Source organism: Ornithodoros turicata, chromosome 4, assembly GCF_037126465.1.
Source record: "Ornithodoros turicata isolate Travis chromosome 4, ASM3712646v1, whole genome shotgun sequence".
Lineage (NCBI taxonomy): Eukaryota > Metazoa > Arthropoda > Arachnida > Ixodida > Argasidae > Ornithodoros > Ornithodoros turicata.
Genome location: NC_088204.1, coordinates 50,836,763 through 50,852,276, shown reverse-complemented (window position 1 = coordinate 50,852,276; position 15,514 = coordinate 50,836,763). Strand labels below are relative to the sequence as shown.

Sequence of the window (15,514 nt, the reverse complement as noted above, 5' to 3'; positions counted from 1 at the left end):
CTTCTGGACACCTTACCCTGCCCTTCGCATTTGACCCAAATGCTCAAAAGGCCCAACATTTTTTCGGGTCTTATGAACATTTGGGCGTTCTGATCACTTGGGCCTTATGCACACTAGGGCCATATGAGATGATACCAAATACAGCTGAGGAGAAACGATGCTGGGAAACGAAGCACCCTTCACAGACGTAACAGAGCATAAACTGATCTTTCATCGTAACAGAGCAGTTTGCTCATGTCATCAAGGCATACCTGCAGCGCATGTCCCACTTGCTGGGCCATGCTAACTAATAAGTTAGTTAATACTAATAGTAAAACTAATAGTAACTAATAAGTTAGTTGTTCAAAGGAAAAAAAAAAAAGCTAAACGGAGCAGGCTGAGCATTTGTTTCTCGTTTTACTCGGTGTATAACATCTTTCAGTGGGAATGTTTAAATCTTACCTTCAACTAATAAGTCAGTTGTTGGAATGAAAAAGAAAGAAAGAAAGAAAAATAAATAAACAGAGCAGGCTGAGCATTTGTTTCTCGTTTTACTTGGTGTATGGCATGACATCTTTCAGTGGGAATGTTTAAATCTTACCTTCAACTAATAAGTCAGTTGTTGGAATGAAAAAAAAAGAAAGAAAGAAAAATAAATAAACAGAGCAGGCTGAGCATTTGTTTTTCGTTTTACTTGGTGTATGGCACGGCATCTTTCGGTGTGAATGTTTAAATCCTACCTTCAATCGTAAACGAAGCAATTGTTCACTCGCATTCGGAGATCCCCCTCCCTTTTCGGACGAAACAAGCGTTTGGACGGTACGGTTATTTGGACGGGTTGGTCAAGTTTTCCCCCCTTTGGTTCAGTTCGTCCAATGCCCACTATGTCCAATTTTTTTCGGACGTGCTGAGTACTTGGACGTTGTGAATACTTAGACGAAATAAACATTTGGACGAATCGGGGTGCTACCGCACTGAGGTGACATCCTTGTTTTTTCGCTGCGGCGTGTTCTGCGGTAGCACCCCGATTCGTCCAAATGTTTATTTCGTCCAAGTATTCACAACGTCCAAGTACTCAGCACGTCCGAAAAAAATTTGACATAGTGGGCATTGGACGAACTGAACCAAAGGGGGGAAAACTTGACCAACCCGTCCAAATAACCGTATACGTCCAAACGCTTGTTCCGTCCGAAAAGGGAGGGGGATCTCCGAATGCAAGTGAACAATTGTTTCTTTTACGATTGAAGGTAGGATTTAAAGGTAACATCTCATTACGGCCCGAGTCTCATTACGGCCGAAGTCTCATTACGGCCGAAAATCCTTTAATCCCCAAGTGTCTCGTTACGGCCAAAGTCTCAATACGGCCGAAGGTAGTCTCATTACGGCCGAAGATGTCTCATAACGGCCAAAAAGAAAAAAGAAGCATCCACCATACTAGCTCTGTATATACTGTGTTTTATGCTTCCCAAAATGTGTCCGAGGCGGTGTGCCCCCACGGCTTGTGTCACACACAATGGTTCATGCACACAATACTGCGACAGTGTTTCATGCATCCCTCGTGAAAAATGTTTTTATTGTCATATGTGTCACACGATATTTGTATGTGTTACGCCATTTTCTCTCAGTATTCAAGCAACATCCTACTCGTTGGTTCTGTGAGCAAACTGTATGTGTGTGTGTTCTGAAAAGTACTCCACAAGGGAGCCCACTGGGAGCTCCAGGAGTCACATGACCTATGACCATGATCTTCTCCCCCACTAGCTGCCTTCTACAATTTACGTCCACCTGAAATTTACAAAAAAGTACATAAGCCACTGAACAAAATGACATATGCTCTTGTTTGATGATGACTATAAGACATATGCTGTCAAGCAGACTTTTTTTTTTCATATATTCAAAACATATTCAAGAATTATGGACAACAATGACAATTACGTCATAATAATGCAGCTGCATAGCCAGAAACTATTTCAGGAGGTGTTTTATGAGGCTTGACATGGGGTGGAGGAGTCCCCCTCGTCAGTGCTTTATCCAGATCCCCCCTAACTTTTTTGCCTGTGCACCCCCTACAGGGGGTGCCCTTGCGATTTCAGCTCCAGATACATCTGTAATGATATGTTAAGCTGTAATGACGTAACTATTCCAACAATTTTTTCCAACACCCTTCTCGTGCTTGGGATTCTGGATAAACCACTACCCCTTGTTCATTTTCGTGGGGCACTACATTAGAGCTTATGCCACTGCACTGATGTCACAATGTTAAAAGTGTGTGTCACTCTGGGCATTCGGAATTCCTCTAAGCGACAATATGTAAATTCAGAATATCCGAAGGGTAAACATCAGATGTTACCTGCAGGCTTCATGCTGAAACGCGTGTACGCAAAACACTTCCGCCGTGGTGGGCGACGCCGTTAGTGTAATCATACACGCAAGACAATTGCGGGCACATGGAGTAGTGGCAGCAACCTGAAAACGATACATTTTCTTGTTACATATGAGTAATCAAAAATATACATTCCCACATGTTTCGTTTTGTCGTTTGTAGGAAGCGCTAGTAAGGGAACAGCACTTGGTTGGTCACATGCAAGCCACAATGCGAAAGGTGCCGATATTTCGATTACGCGATAAAAAATTAAAAGTCTACAACCATGCACTCTTCCCCATGCAATTACTTCCCCAGCATCGTGAGACATGACACCCATGACATGACACCATGTATTCACGTATAGTGTAATGTGAAATGATATGCAGGAATGAAAAAGATGCCAACATACCTGTAATCCAGTGTCCCATAAGCTTGATTCGATTTTCTGGCAGCTACCAAGAAGAGCAAATGCACGATTCACAAGTTTCGTTTCGCCATTTTCAAGCAATCCCACGTGACCTCCTTTGGATCAGTGAAAAGTGAAAATTACTCGCGTCATGAACATATATGTTCATCTCAGCGCAAATCACGTTTCGCATGCTATAGAAGGAGGGGGGATCAATACTCTTCCTTTCGTGTTTTGATAGCTTGTTGTTTTGCTACTCTCACTTCGGAGTTCGGATGGTGTCTAGCAACGTTGGGTACCTCGTTTCTTGTGTGTGTGTGCGAGTGGTTGCTGTTTACGATGTGTTCATATATCGCTTTGTAGTGCTGTAATGTGCAAATTAGCGGACTTTATAGCGGCTCTCTATTTTCCGTCGTTGTCTTTCGAGCAGCGCCTGTTGTTCCGGTAAAAATCGAGTTGAATGAATCGCCACAGCCCCAACGTATATCGCGCAGTGTTGACCAAGACCAAGTCAAGCAGGAATTCTGGTGAGTAATGCTTTCGTAGATTGCCTGTCTTAGTAGTGTGCTGTCCACACATAGTTGGATTCTCATAAGAGTAATTTAAATTAATCAAAACAGCTGAAGTGCCTGTAATAGATGTAACTCGGTATCCGTTCGTAGGTTTGCGCCGTTTCTAGTTGGTTGCGCGTTTAGGAACAACAAATTTATTCGAAGACGATAAGATACCGATAATGCATCACCGTACAGCAGCATTTACTCGTATCATTGTGAGCCATATTTCATTTGTTAAAATTTGTCGTCGTATTTCTTCAAAAATAAAAGCGCAAGTCGGCGTACTTGAATTGATCTCCAAGAACTGCTTACGTCGAACGTCTGCAAATGTTGTACTTATGTGCCTTCGCGCACCATAGTAGGCACAAAGCATATCTGATTAGAATAAATACTTCAAGAGGAAGTCATTCAAATACATTGTTATTTATAGCTGGTTTTCCATTCCAGGCATGGTATGTGGCTGCACGAAGGATTCCGGAAAAGAAAAACAACAACATGGCTAATAGGATGTTGCTGCCCAGGGAGTCCTGGCGAAGAGGTGAGCTGTTAAGATCATCATAAGGTTCTGTTGTGAAGTGAGAAATTTTGTAGTAGTGCACGAATGTTAATTCGTGCACTACTTTTATAAAAAAGAAACCAGAAATGGAAAGTTATGCATGCATCATTTCATGAATTGTAATGTATTACTATTTGATATTCACATGTTTCCATTAAGGGAATGAACTACTGAACCTATATTCATATCATGGTCATGCTCTGTGTTTACCGGGAAGTCACATTTTTAAGGCTTGTCATTCTTTTGTCTAAATGAATATTTATGTTAACCTTGTATGAAATAGCAGACACGTATCAACACGTGTGCAGCTTGTGCACATTAAAATGAGCCATGTAGAGACAAATGCTTGTTGTTGTTTTTTTTAATATTCTAGCCTATTCATGGTTGCTCATCGCTTCTTGCAGGTTTACTCATTCCAGAAGCAAGAATTGTATCATTGTAAGGCGAATGGAAATAAACTGACATCGACTGAGATAGGTGCTCTGTCATGGCCAATGACTGTCGGATGGCTCCAAAAGCGTCACAACAAATCCAATATTCATCTAGCTCTCTACAAGTAGCTAACTCCACATAGTAGCCTGCTTCACAGCCTACACTAGCTTGTGGGAGTACACATTACACAATATGTTGCATTGTGCTGTGGTATGATAACATACCGTTTGTCTCGCAATATGTGTATATAAATATGATAAGGGCCCTAAGGGCACAGTGCATGGCTTATACCCTGCTGAATATATATCCATACCTGGCTGCGACATTGCATATCAATGCAGGTTACAATACACATTTTGACATTTGGCCGTTATGAGACATCTTCGGCCGTAATGAGACTGCCTTCGGCCGTATTGAGACTTTGGCCGTAATGAGACACTTGGGGATTAAAGGATTATCGGCCGCATTGAGACTTTCGGCCGTATTGAGACATCGGCCGTAATGAGACTTCGGCCGTAATGAGATACAATCGGATTTAAACATTCACACCGAAAGATACCATGCCATACATCAAGTAAAACGAAAAACATGCTCAGCCTGTTCTGTTTATTTATTTTTCTTTCTTTCTTTTTTTTTCATTCCAACAACTGACTTATTAGTTGAAGGTAAGATTTAAACATTCCCACTGAAAGATGTTATACACCAAGTAAAACGAGAAACAGATGCTCAGCCTGCTCCGTTTAGTTTTTTTTTTTTTTTTTCCTTTGAACAACTAACTTATTAGTTAGCATGGCCCAGCAAGTGAGACATGCGCTGCAGGCATGCCTTGATGACATAAGCAAACTGCTCTGTTACATCTGTTAAGGGTGCTTTGTTTCCCAGCGTCATTTCCCCTGAGCTGTATTTTACGTACGCCCATGAGAAGGAAGAGCGAGCCTCTTGTATCGTCTCCTGCTTGGCGAAGCCCCGTTCAACAGCAGCCGAATGCGTACATACCTGCAAATGGTGGTAAGAAGCATGAATACAATGAGAGCAAGCGAGGAAGTATATATTCAATTTTCTATTAATTATCATGATGATGTTCCCTGATTATGCGAATTTGTTGCTTACCTGGTTGTGCTTGTTGAACAAGAGAGAAACTGATGTTCTGAGGCTGGAACAACATAGAAGGGACAGATACAACGAAGCCGGTCACAGCTGGCTAACCTTTTCAGTGACTTTCATCTTTCACTGGTTGTGCTTACATTGTGTATGGTTGACTCAAATTCGACGAGGAACTTCGAAAACGTCATATGGGGTTGGCTCTTGAATTTCATGCGCAGCGAATTATGCCACCCTTCGGCGTGATTTTTTTGGCGGAGATCGTCCTTATCCGCAAACTAATTCCAGAGATGAACGTTGGTAAGCCACTGCCGCTCGAAGTAGTCTACGTAAAGGCAAAGGACCGCAAGTTTCCTTTCAGATCCCTAGATGTTTCCAAGAAAGATCACTGACATTGGGAAACGCGGTACTTAGCGAGAGCACAGTTATAGAAAACAACATATCGCTAACTGGACGGTCACTGTAGGTCAGCCGTCCTGTGAACGGGTTTGTGTTTTCTGTGATTTCCCGTTTGATCGATAATCCATTTGCTTTCATGAATACAGTCACCTGCCATTCACCCAGTGTCAAAATGGCCTGTGCTTTCATGAATGCAGCCAGGCAGTCGCCTGCCGAAAGGAGCAGAGCCTTTGGGAATTCCCCCATTTGGACGAAATGGGCTATTGGACGGTACGGGTATTGGACGCGCTGGGCAAGTTTCTCCTCGCCTGTTCATTTCGTCCAGGTGTTCAGTACGTCCGATTTTTTTCGGACGAATTAAATATTTGGACGTTGTGAGTACTTGGACGAAATAAACGTTTGACGAAATGGGGCGTAACCTGTTCTGCAACGAATGAAATGAGTTCTTGTGAAAGCACGACATGTGCAGGTGACCTACATAGCGCACGCCGGACCTCTGTTACGCACACCAAAAAATGATCCGCTAGTGAAGAGCGCGCATTGAAGAACGAGAGAAGGGGCGTGACGTAACGTGGTCCCCAGGCACGCGACTCGTGACGTAGAGCGGCGCAGCTCAAGCAGGTTTTAGCAGCCCGTGAGCTGAGAAGAAAGAAACAAAGAATAAAGGTACGAGGAACTTGGAAACGTCACCCAACGATCGCATCGGTCGTCTGCTTTCTCCGACTTTTATTGTAAATTTCAGGGTGTCTAGCAACCTGGAAAACAGGGAATTGTCAGGGAATTTTCGTGCGATTAGGGAACATTTACGGGCCCTTTGTAGTGCACGTTAAAAACGACAAAATACCCCAGGTTTCGGGTTTGTGATAAGGAAGGATCGGAGTTTTGTTGGAAACCTTGTCTTCCAATAGACCTCTACCTGTTTGTAAACAAATGACGTTTTAATGTTCGACCGCGCCACGAGTTTGGTAGAGTTGAACTACGTTCAATGCTAGTGGCGAACAAGGTCGCGCTCGAAAGCCACGTTCTTGAGGGGATTAGATGGTCTCTGAAAGGGACGCGACCTTCGGTCCTACTTTTCTTTCAATAGGAGGCAGCGAACAATTGCCCATTCGTGGAACTCTGCTCTCCCCTTCCGATCTGTTTTGGTTTCGGTGTGTCTACCAACGTCATGATGCCGTTTCTCGGGTAGAGGTTTATACGCTATGTCTCTGCGCATGACAGAAAGAAAAAGTTTGAGAAAGCAAGTGACAAAGCGTCTGTCCACTGAGAATACATCAATAAGGGGGCATTCGCAGACGGCCGCAACACTATGGTGAAAAGGCGAAGCCATGTGGATCTGACGTGTAGTTGTGGTACCTTGTCTCTACGTGGACGACAAGAAAGAGAAAAGGGCTGCGCGAATGGCTGAAATAAAATTTTTGTTTGCCAGTCTCTTCGTGTTCGTCTCTTCTTTGTGTCCCCTCCACAGGGGTATTTTATAGTTTTTAGCGCAAAAGATGGTTAGTAAACTCTGCTCAAATAAGCCCGAGAATCAAAGACAAAAGGAAGAGAGACGTAATCGCAAACGCTGGTGATAAGGTGGTAGGGATCAACGGACGTCATATCAAAGTTTCGTTTCATCGCGCCAAGAGTGGAGTCATACAACGCCTGTGATGTTTCTAACAGACGGACTGGAAATTAGAGCACTGCACGGGGACCGGGCCGGATATAGCAGTCTTTTTGTGGGCCCGTGCCCGTACATTACCGGGCCTAAGTTGGGCTCAAGCATGTGTTACCCCACTATTAGTGAGCCACGGTCATCTTTTACAGCCGACTACACTGGACCGGGCAGAGGTAACCTATAATTTTTTCGGGCTTGGGCTGAGTGCGTTACTGGAAATCGACATTTTTTAATTTTTGCGGGCACTTGATGCGTTTGATTACGTATGCAGTGAACATAATATAGGCTTGCTATTGATAACACGAAATAAGAGACTACAACTTGGCCGCAACAACAGTCCTAGTATACGCCCACATGAAGAGTACACTTTGTACACACAGCACGGAAAAAATACAGGTTTTCCCACCCGTCTTACAGTGTTAAAAATAAATCCGTAGAAAAACTGGAATTTTACTCGATATGATATTGCCATGCATTTGTCCGTTTTCTGACCAACGGAGCACAGTTTTTTTTACAGACAAACGCTCCGTTGCAAGACGTACGAAAGCGCCGTAGGAAAACGGATTTTTTTACCGATGCTGTACTTGCAGAGATTTGTCCGTTATACGGTGTACGGCGAACTGTTTCTTTACCGCACATGTTCCGTTATAAAATGTTAAGGCGCACCGTTTTTTTACTAGTGATTGTTCCTTTGCAATGAAGTGTACCAGCTTTTTTCTACAGCTCCACGCGTCTGGAATAGTTCCTGTACGACGCACATTCCTCATATACGAGTGGCACTTATGACGAGGTACTGATATTCAATCCATACCCAATTCCCGCTTCACAGGAACAAAGATGTGTAGAAAAATAGAACAAGGGCATTGCAGCCTCTGTCCGATATACGGTACGATGTAATTGTGCTTTGGAGTGATGATACGTCTCTTTTAGGCTAGATAACCTACTTGGTGAATATATCCACAATGTAACATTCGCTACTCGATTACTTGTCACCAACACAACAGATGCAGGAATTATGCTTAATAAAAGTATTTATTTAACAAGTTGGTATTGTTGGAAGGCTCACTTCTTTTGACGCAACAGCTCAATCATCTTGAGTGCCTTTCTTGAATGTGTTTCCCTTGCTTGTTTTGTGCCCCGCTCCTCTGGCGGGTTCATGGTATGTCTACAGGAAGAAACACTAAGCATGTAAGTAAGAGACACATGTTGTATGTAAATCTGATAAAGGTTCGTCCGTTAATAAATTGCAGTTTAAGTGGCCGACTAAGCAATGAGATGTACGTTGGCTTCACAGTACAATATGTATACCAGTCTATGTATGAGATATGTAGAGGAGGTGGAGTTCCTCTACATGAGTCCTGACCGGCGATGGAATGTCCCAGCTGGCAGATGGTCGTGGCCTCACGCTAGGACGGTGCCGGTAGAACTGCCGTGCCAGAGCCGTAGCGCGTGGCAGCAGAGGCACGTCTTCGTCATCACACACGGGCCGCCACAGATATGTGAATTTGACCAAACAAATTGAAGCTTATTTTAAAGGACGCGGCAAATCAAATCAAAATCAAGTATGGAAAAAGAATCCAATGAATTTAGATATGAACTATCTAGCAAGCAAATTTCGCTTCAGAATGAGTAATGTACGCAATATAGGATTCAAACTTTGATTGCTTTCTACTTCTGTGGAGGTATCAGGATTTAGATTGGCTAGCTGGCTTGTTCTTCCAGGAAAATATTTTTATGTTACCAGCCTTCAGGATTTGGCGATGGATTTGATAAAGATGATTTAAAGTGGGATTCGATTTCATGCAGGTTTAAATCTTGACAGGATTTACACTTTCACTACACTCGCAGTGCAGAATTCTGTTGACAGGTATCAGCTAGTCATGGCCTGCACATGTTGCTTTTCGTTGATGAAATAGTGTATCATGCGTATAAGTAGCGGAATACACACGCTGGCTTTGTAGGACATTGTTAGAGACCATGCCGCTAAGTTGGTGTACAATCAGTGGACAAGCATTAGATTTATCCTTGAACGTACCTTTCAATAATGAATTCCAGTGAAGCTCGCATGCATCCTGAGTGTTCCATGTTCACGTCAAAGTATGCAGAGAAGATAAGCGTCGCAGCGTCAATGAACATCCGAAGTGTATCGCTCGTTCCACGGCAAGAAAAAAAAGAGCTCTGAATGAAAGTGCCACCACATGAAACGACAATGTACGAAACTGAGCTTAATGGTAGCGGTGGCACATTCCCCAGGACTCAAGTAATATGAAATAGAAAAGGAGTTCTACTTTAGATCTGGAACCTCTAGAAAAAACAAGTCACGTCTGCAGAGGTGGTGTTGTTCCTCTACATGAGTCCCGACCGGCGCTGATGGTATGCCACGGACAGGTGATGACAGTGGCCTATCTCCATGGCCGTGCCGGTGGAACTGAGGCAGGTACTCCAGGCGCGTGGCCATCTTCGTCGTTGTCCACGGCCTTCTACACGTCAATCAGACAGTAACAATCATTATTTTAGGCAGAGACAAAGCTTTGTTGCACTACAAGAATGACATGCATCTTGCATTGCTGTGAAGAAGAACACTTCCGTAAGGCGATAGCATCCCACTAAATGAGACGCTGACTAATGCTGCCGAGTTGTGTATGGCGTAATAGTTATTACATTGGGTCTTCCGTTTTGTGTCGATTAGATCCCAGCAAACCATCAATATCCCACAGACCTCCCAAATTGGTCTCACACGTCACAGATGTCACGCGTATCCTCACAACGTCCGCTGTATATCCACCATGAGACGTCACAAATATCCCCCAGTGAATATTCTGTGGATATACTACGAATATCACAACAATGACATTTCTTTACCTTGCAAGGATTTATTGTGTCGATAACAGCCATTTCCAGCATTCTCAGACGTGGCAATTTCTCACTCTTTCCTCATAATAACAATATTGATTTTATACCCTCATATCCATACCTGTTCTAATCATATTTGTAACGACTCATCACGTATCGCACCATAGTCAATAAACAAAAGAGAGAGAGAAAAAAACATATTTTACCTTTTCCACGGGAATTATAATGATCGGTCACGTATGTTGAGGGATATAACAAGAATGAAGTTCCCAACAAGCGCGAGCCGAAGCGTAACGACGTCTGCCTCATCGCCATCGACATTCCCCAACCGCCGTTTCAAACAGGCGAGGCGCGTCGTCGTAGCGGTTCGGTAGGATATGACATGTTACACGGAAGGGTCTTTGGAACCTCAGCATCATGCGTATTTTGTACTGGAATCTCGGGAGCATCGAGGCAGTACTGGCCAGTACGTCGAACAACTACGTTGTGCATAACAGCGATTGCCGTGGTGTGCGAGAGCTAGCGTTCCTTTGTTCTCCGGCTTTGCAGTTAAGGTGAGTTCGTTCTTCCTTTTGCCTCACTTAAGATTTGTGCGTTGTTCTTTTTTTTCAACAATCACATGTTGTAGATGTGTGGAGCAATGACAGCTTTGTATCTGAGTAAACAGCTGTAGTTTGCTTTACCTGCAGAGTCTGGTGCGTATCACTGACGAACTCATGCGAACGGCGGAACTGTGTGAGATTGTGTGTACAGCTACAAAGTGCAAGTCCAATTCTTCACATCTCTTTGATTCAGGATTTGATTGGGAATGATGAAAGCAATGGTGAAGCAAATTCTATTAACTATGCGCAGCCTGCTAGTAGATAAGCTTGGCTCAGCTACAGTTGTCTTTCATATAAAGGATAACAGTTATGTTTTCACGTTCGACTGCACTGTTTTTCAAAGTTCCTTGTTTTTTCATGACCGCTTATCTTTCTTAAATGTCACATGGACGCGATGTGACTCTAGATTAATAAAACATGACTGTTTTACAGTATCCACACACAACCATGGATAGCCTCACACATGTGTAAAGTTACTGGTGTCTCTACAACACTGAAGAGCCAGGCATAAACCGGAAGACGTCGCTTGGGTCTGCCAGTGATTAGGCTGCTTCCGCATGTAACCATCTATACTGCATGAGAAACTGCGGTAAGTCACTGTATTGCATTTGTTCCCACTTTTTGCAGAGTGTCTGTTCTTTACGCCTATTTATGGCAGTGTTTGAGCTGCTATCCCAATAGATGGAATTAACTATGTTATTGATTATCTTTCAGGGATGACGGTTGCGAAGTGGCGTAGCAATCACGTGATTATTATTATGACCATTATTGTCTTATTATGCGTCTTATCCGTGTCACCCTATATTGTTAATAATTAGCCTATTTATGTTGTAATATCATATTTTGTACTATTAGAAAGAGCGTTTCTTACAGTGCATGTAACATCACTGTACTTGGTTTGTGTTCAATAAACAAGAGTTCGTTGGTACGATGTTCTCTGTTGCAGAGTGGTATTTTCCGTAGAATAAGTAAAAATTGCAAAAAAAGCTACAAAATACAATAATAATAATACGTCCTGTATATGTCCTCTATATGTCCAAATATCCCTGACAGACATTCCTGGAACCTTCCCTGGATCAGCAAATGTGGAAGAAATACGGGTCCTCTGTCTGTCCCAGAGACGTCAACGGGCTATTCAGCCTAGTCCCTGGGATATCCCAAAATCCCAAGTGGGATATCGTGTGGACGTTTCTGAGACATATATTGTTTACTGGGATACCACAGGAAAATACGCAAACTTCTGAATATACGTACAGTGCAGCGAGTTGTGAGTGCAAGAATGCGCACGAGGACGAACCACAGCCTGGGGAATAAGAAGTCTGTGCTTATGTTGATTCTAGCCGGTATGTTTTTGCGATTGACATTCGTGAGCACTGTGCTATTCAAGCAACGATGTGTACAGGGTCAGTTACTTACCTTCGGTGGCGCAAGCACTGAAGAAGCTCAAAGGCCCAAGTACCAGGGCCTGGCAGAAAAAAACGTCCGATACGCGTCTGTCGCTGTCACCGCCGTTGGAAATTTGAAAACGAAAACAGGTCAACGGCACAACCGTGGTGTGATTTCAGGAAAAAAGATCCAAAAGGAAAAGGGATCCATAGGAAAGAAAGATCCACTAGTGGATCTCCTTTCCCTATGGATCTTCTTCTTCTTCTCCCCAGGAAGATGGCCGCGATCCGCAAGGGATCTTTTTACCGCATGGATATTCTTCTTCTTCTTCTACCAGTGAGATGATGGCCGTGAGCCACTAAGGGAGATTGGCCAGGACAAAAGGGGCGAAAGATGTTTGTCTGTCTATGTCTGTGCAGTAATGGCAGGGACTAAGGCCAGGTCAGATCCAAGTTCCCTATGGATGTTTCTTCTGTGTGGATCTTCTGTGTTTGGATTTTTTTCCCTTCCGTCACGTGACCTCGTTTGAAGTTTTTATGTTGTACGGTTGTAGTATGTATTGAGACTTGAGATACCCATCCCAACGTTTCCACAGCAATGCGCTCCTTGCGTAACATTTTTCCTCGTCAAAAGCAAAGTAGCACACCCACTGCATGGTTTGCATTTGCCCCAGCTTATTTCATGGATTCTTAACAATCAATATTTTTAGAACGAGCAAATAATAATAAGTAATAATATCCTTGGCATGTAAACTGCAAGGAAGATTTTATAAAAAAATCCGTCGCTAATACCGCCAACAAGCCATCTGCTGGTTCCCAGTCCGAATGACAATCCATCAGTGAGTCGAAGCGATGACGGTCACCAGCAATACGTGACACAACGACATCAGCGAAGCCGAATGTCGGCTGGAGCTGAAAAAAGACTGAGAGCTTCTTCTTCTTTTCTTTTTCTGCAAAGTACATACGCTGGCTCCGAATATGAAAATCGCAGGGTAATGTAAGTAACCAATGTAACAAACACCAGCAGGATGTGAAATTTCCGAATGCAACATACATTTAGTCATGGTGTTGAGATTCTCACTGATTCAGGTTGACACAATCTAAACTTGCACCAGCATCTCCCTCTCACATCTTCGGGTCAGGCAGTCCACCTGTGAGCGGGGCGCTTCCGGTCAAGAGATCCAACGAGTTAAAAGATCCATCGAGTCAGGAGATCCAACCGGTCACGTGACAGGCGAGTCAAAAGATCCAAAGCGTCAAGAGTTCCAACCCGGTCAAGAGATCCAACGAGTCAAGAGATCCATCGAGTCAGGAGATCCAACCGGTCACGTGACAGGCGGGTCAAGAGATCCAACCACTCAAAGCGTCATATACTGGTCAGGATTCCCGACAAAAAAAAGAAAGTCTATCCCATACCGTGTTAATTGCAGAACGATTGCTCTGTACGTAGTATTAAGTTAATATGCCCGGTAACAGTGAAGATTTTTCGGTGTTTTCTCTCTTCTTACTACACACGCACAAAAAAAGTAAGCGAGAAAATCCTGAGGTTGTGCTGTAGGTTACGGCGGCGAGTCCCCCTTTCGCCTTTGCACGTTTATGTCCATTGTCCCTAGCCAGAACGGATGCTTGTTACCAAGAATATTGAGCTCAACTTACAAAGAATCGTAGGCCGCAGGGCTTAAAACTTATCCTTGTCGCGTTCTTCTCATTGGCCCCCACCTTATAACGTTACTCTATTCTCTTACTGACCGTGCGGGAAAATACTGTCTGACTGTGTTTTCCAATCAACATTGACGTGTCACGTTCATTGACCTCAAAGACTTGGCTTCATTGACGACTTGGCTCTTCGACTACGAGCCTGCTGTGATACGAGAAGTGTTTGAATAATCAACGTGTTTGAAACAGCGGCCGGCCCACCCAAAGTGAGTGTGCGTAGCCCACGCTAACTGTAGAAATAATCTCTAACACGAAGCGCTGTTAAAAAAAAAAAGAAATAAGACAGCACTTCTATAACTTCCGTGTTACAAACAGGTTGATCTTACAATGCAACCACCTGTTTTTAACAGAAATGACATAATAGAACTGTCGGCTTCTTGGACTGCGCTATGTGTTACAAAGCAAGTAAGCAAGGCAATAAAAATGAGGTGTTGATTTGCCACCTGCATTTGTATTCTATTTATACCGCACGTAAAAGGAGTCCCTCGTATTTCGATACGAGTAATTTCTGCTTAGCGATGTTAGAGTTAACGACGTAACACAAAGGGGTCAAAAGATCCAAGCCTTGCGAACCCTCAGACGACCCATATAAAACCAAACCAAACCAAGAGATCCAACCGGGTCATGAGATCCATCGGTGGATCTCTTGACTCCATGGATCTCTTGACCCGTTGGATCTCTTGACGTGGAATCTGAGCGGGGACTCTGCGAAGCCCGACCTTCAACTTGTCGTTATCCCATAACGTGCGTTAAATGCACCATTTCGCCCCGTGGTGGTGCAGGTGGTGAAAGGGCGCCCCGTGGTTCGCCACGAGCTCTTGCACGAACCTATGAAAGCGGCTTTGGAGCGCGTGAGCTTTCAGTATTAGGACAACGCTTGCCGTCAGAGCTCAAGATCGGGCCCGGCACGTTTCAAATAACGTGACAGCTGGGCATTGTGACGTGGCAGGTTGAAGAGTTCATAGCCTCACGCAAGGTTTCTAAATGTGTTTTGTACGAGACTACGCATGCCGGGTTCTTCCATGCGACGTGGATAATCTCCTAGCAAAGGGTACCCGCTTTTGCTAACCCCGCCGATGACTAAACAAGTTAATTTCTCGGAAAGGGATTGCATTATTATCGCAAAAGGTTTGGTATTTGTTTCAATGTAGTTTCAATGGGCTGACCTGATTTGGTTCGATTTTAAGAAAAAATAAAATGGAGACTTTGGCTTCACTAGTGTAAGGCCCGCAACTCCACATCACTTGCACCAGTTACTTTGGTGGAAAACTCTTGGAATGATGATGCCAGTGAAGAGGAGGTGGATGGTGATGATGATTAGTGGCGGTGGTGATTCCGACAGAAAACAATTGCACACACTCTGAGATATCACCAAGGCGGTGTTTTCCGCGAATGTAAGTTCCTGATAATTGTTTCTCAACTAAAGCCTCCATCAAAACGCGAAAATATGTTCCACGCGAAGCCAACGAATTTTACAGTACTTACCTATACATCTAAAGGACAGCA

At 43.7% G+C, this 15,514-nt stretch overlaps 3 long non-coding RNA genes across 4 annotated transcripts; 2 read left to right on the top strand and 1 right to left on the bottom strand.

Annotated features, from left to right (window-relative positions):
* Window positions 1–1,518: 1,518 nt before the first annotated feature.
* Window positions 1,519–2,889, bottom strand: LOC135393160 (uncharacterized). The gene is made up of 3 exons (XR_010422497.1): window positions 2,754–2,889; window positions 2,330–2,445; window positions 1,519–1,764 (listed from the first exon to the last, which is right to left on the bottom strand). It is a non-coding gene; the product is annotated as an uncharacterized LOC135393160 (long non-coding RNA).
* Window positions 2,890–3,055: 166 nt separating this feature from the next.
* On the top strand, window positions 3,056–4,334 carry LOC135393159 (uncharacterized). Its single transcript, XR_010422496.1, has 3 exons — window positions 3,056–3,277; window positions 3,752–3,842; window positions 4,265–4,334. It is a non-coding gene; the product is annotated as an uncharacterized LOC135393159 (long non-coding RNA).
* Window positions 4,335–10,501: 6,167 nt separating this feature from the next.
* Window positions 10,502–11,838, top strand: LOC135393158 (uncharacterized). 2 transcript variants are annotated; one of them, XR_010422495.1, is made up of 3 exons: window positions 10,502–10,859; window positions 10,995–11,496; window positions 11,622–11,838. It is a non-coding gene; the product is annotated as an uncharacterized LOC135393158 (long non-coding RNA). The 2 variants fall into 2 exon arrangements; XR_010422494.1 differs by having other exon boundaries at window positions 10,502–11,496.
* The last annotated feature ends 3,676 nt before the right edge of the window (window positions 11,839–15,514 follow it).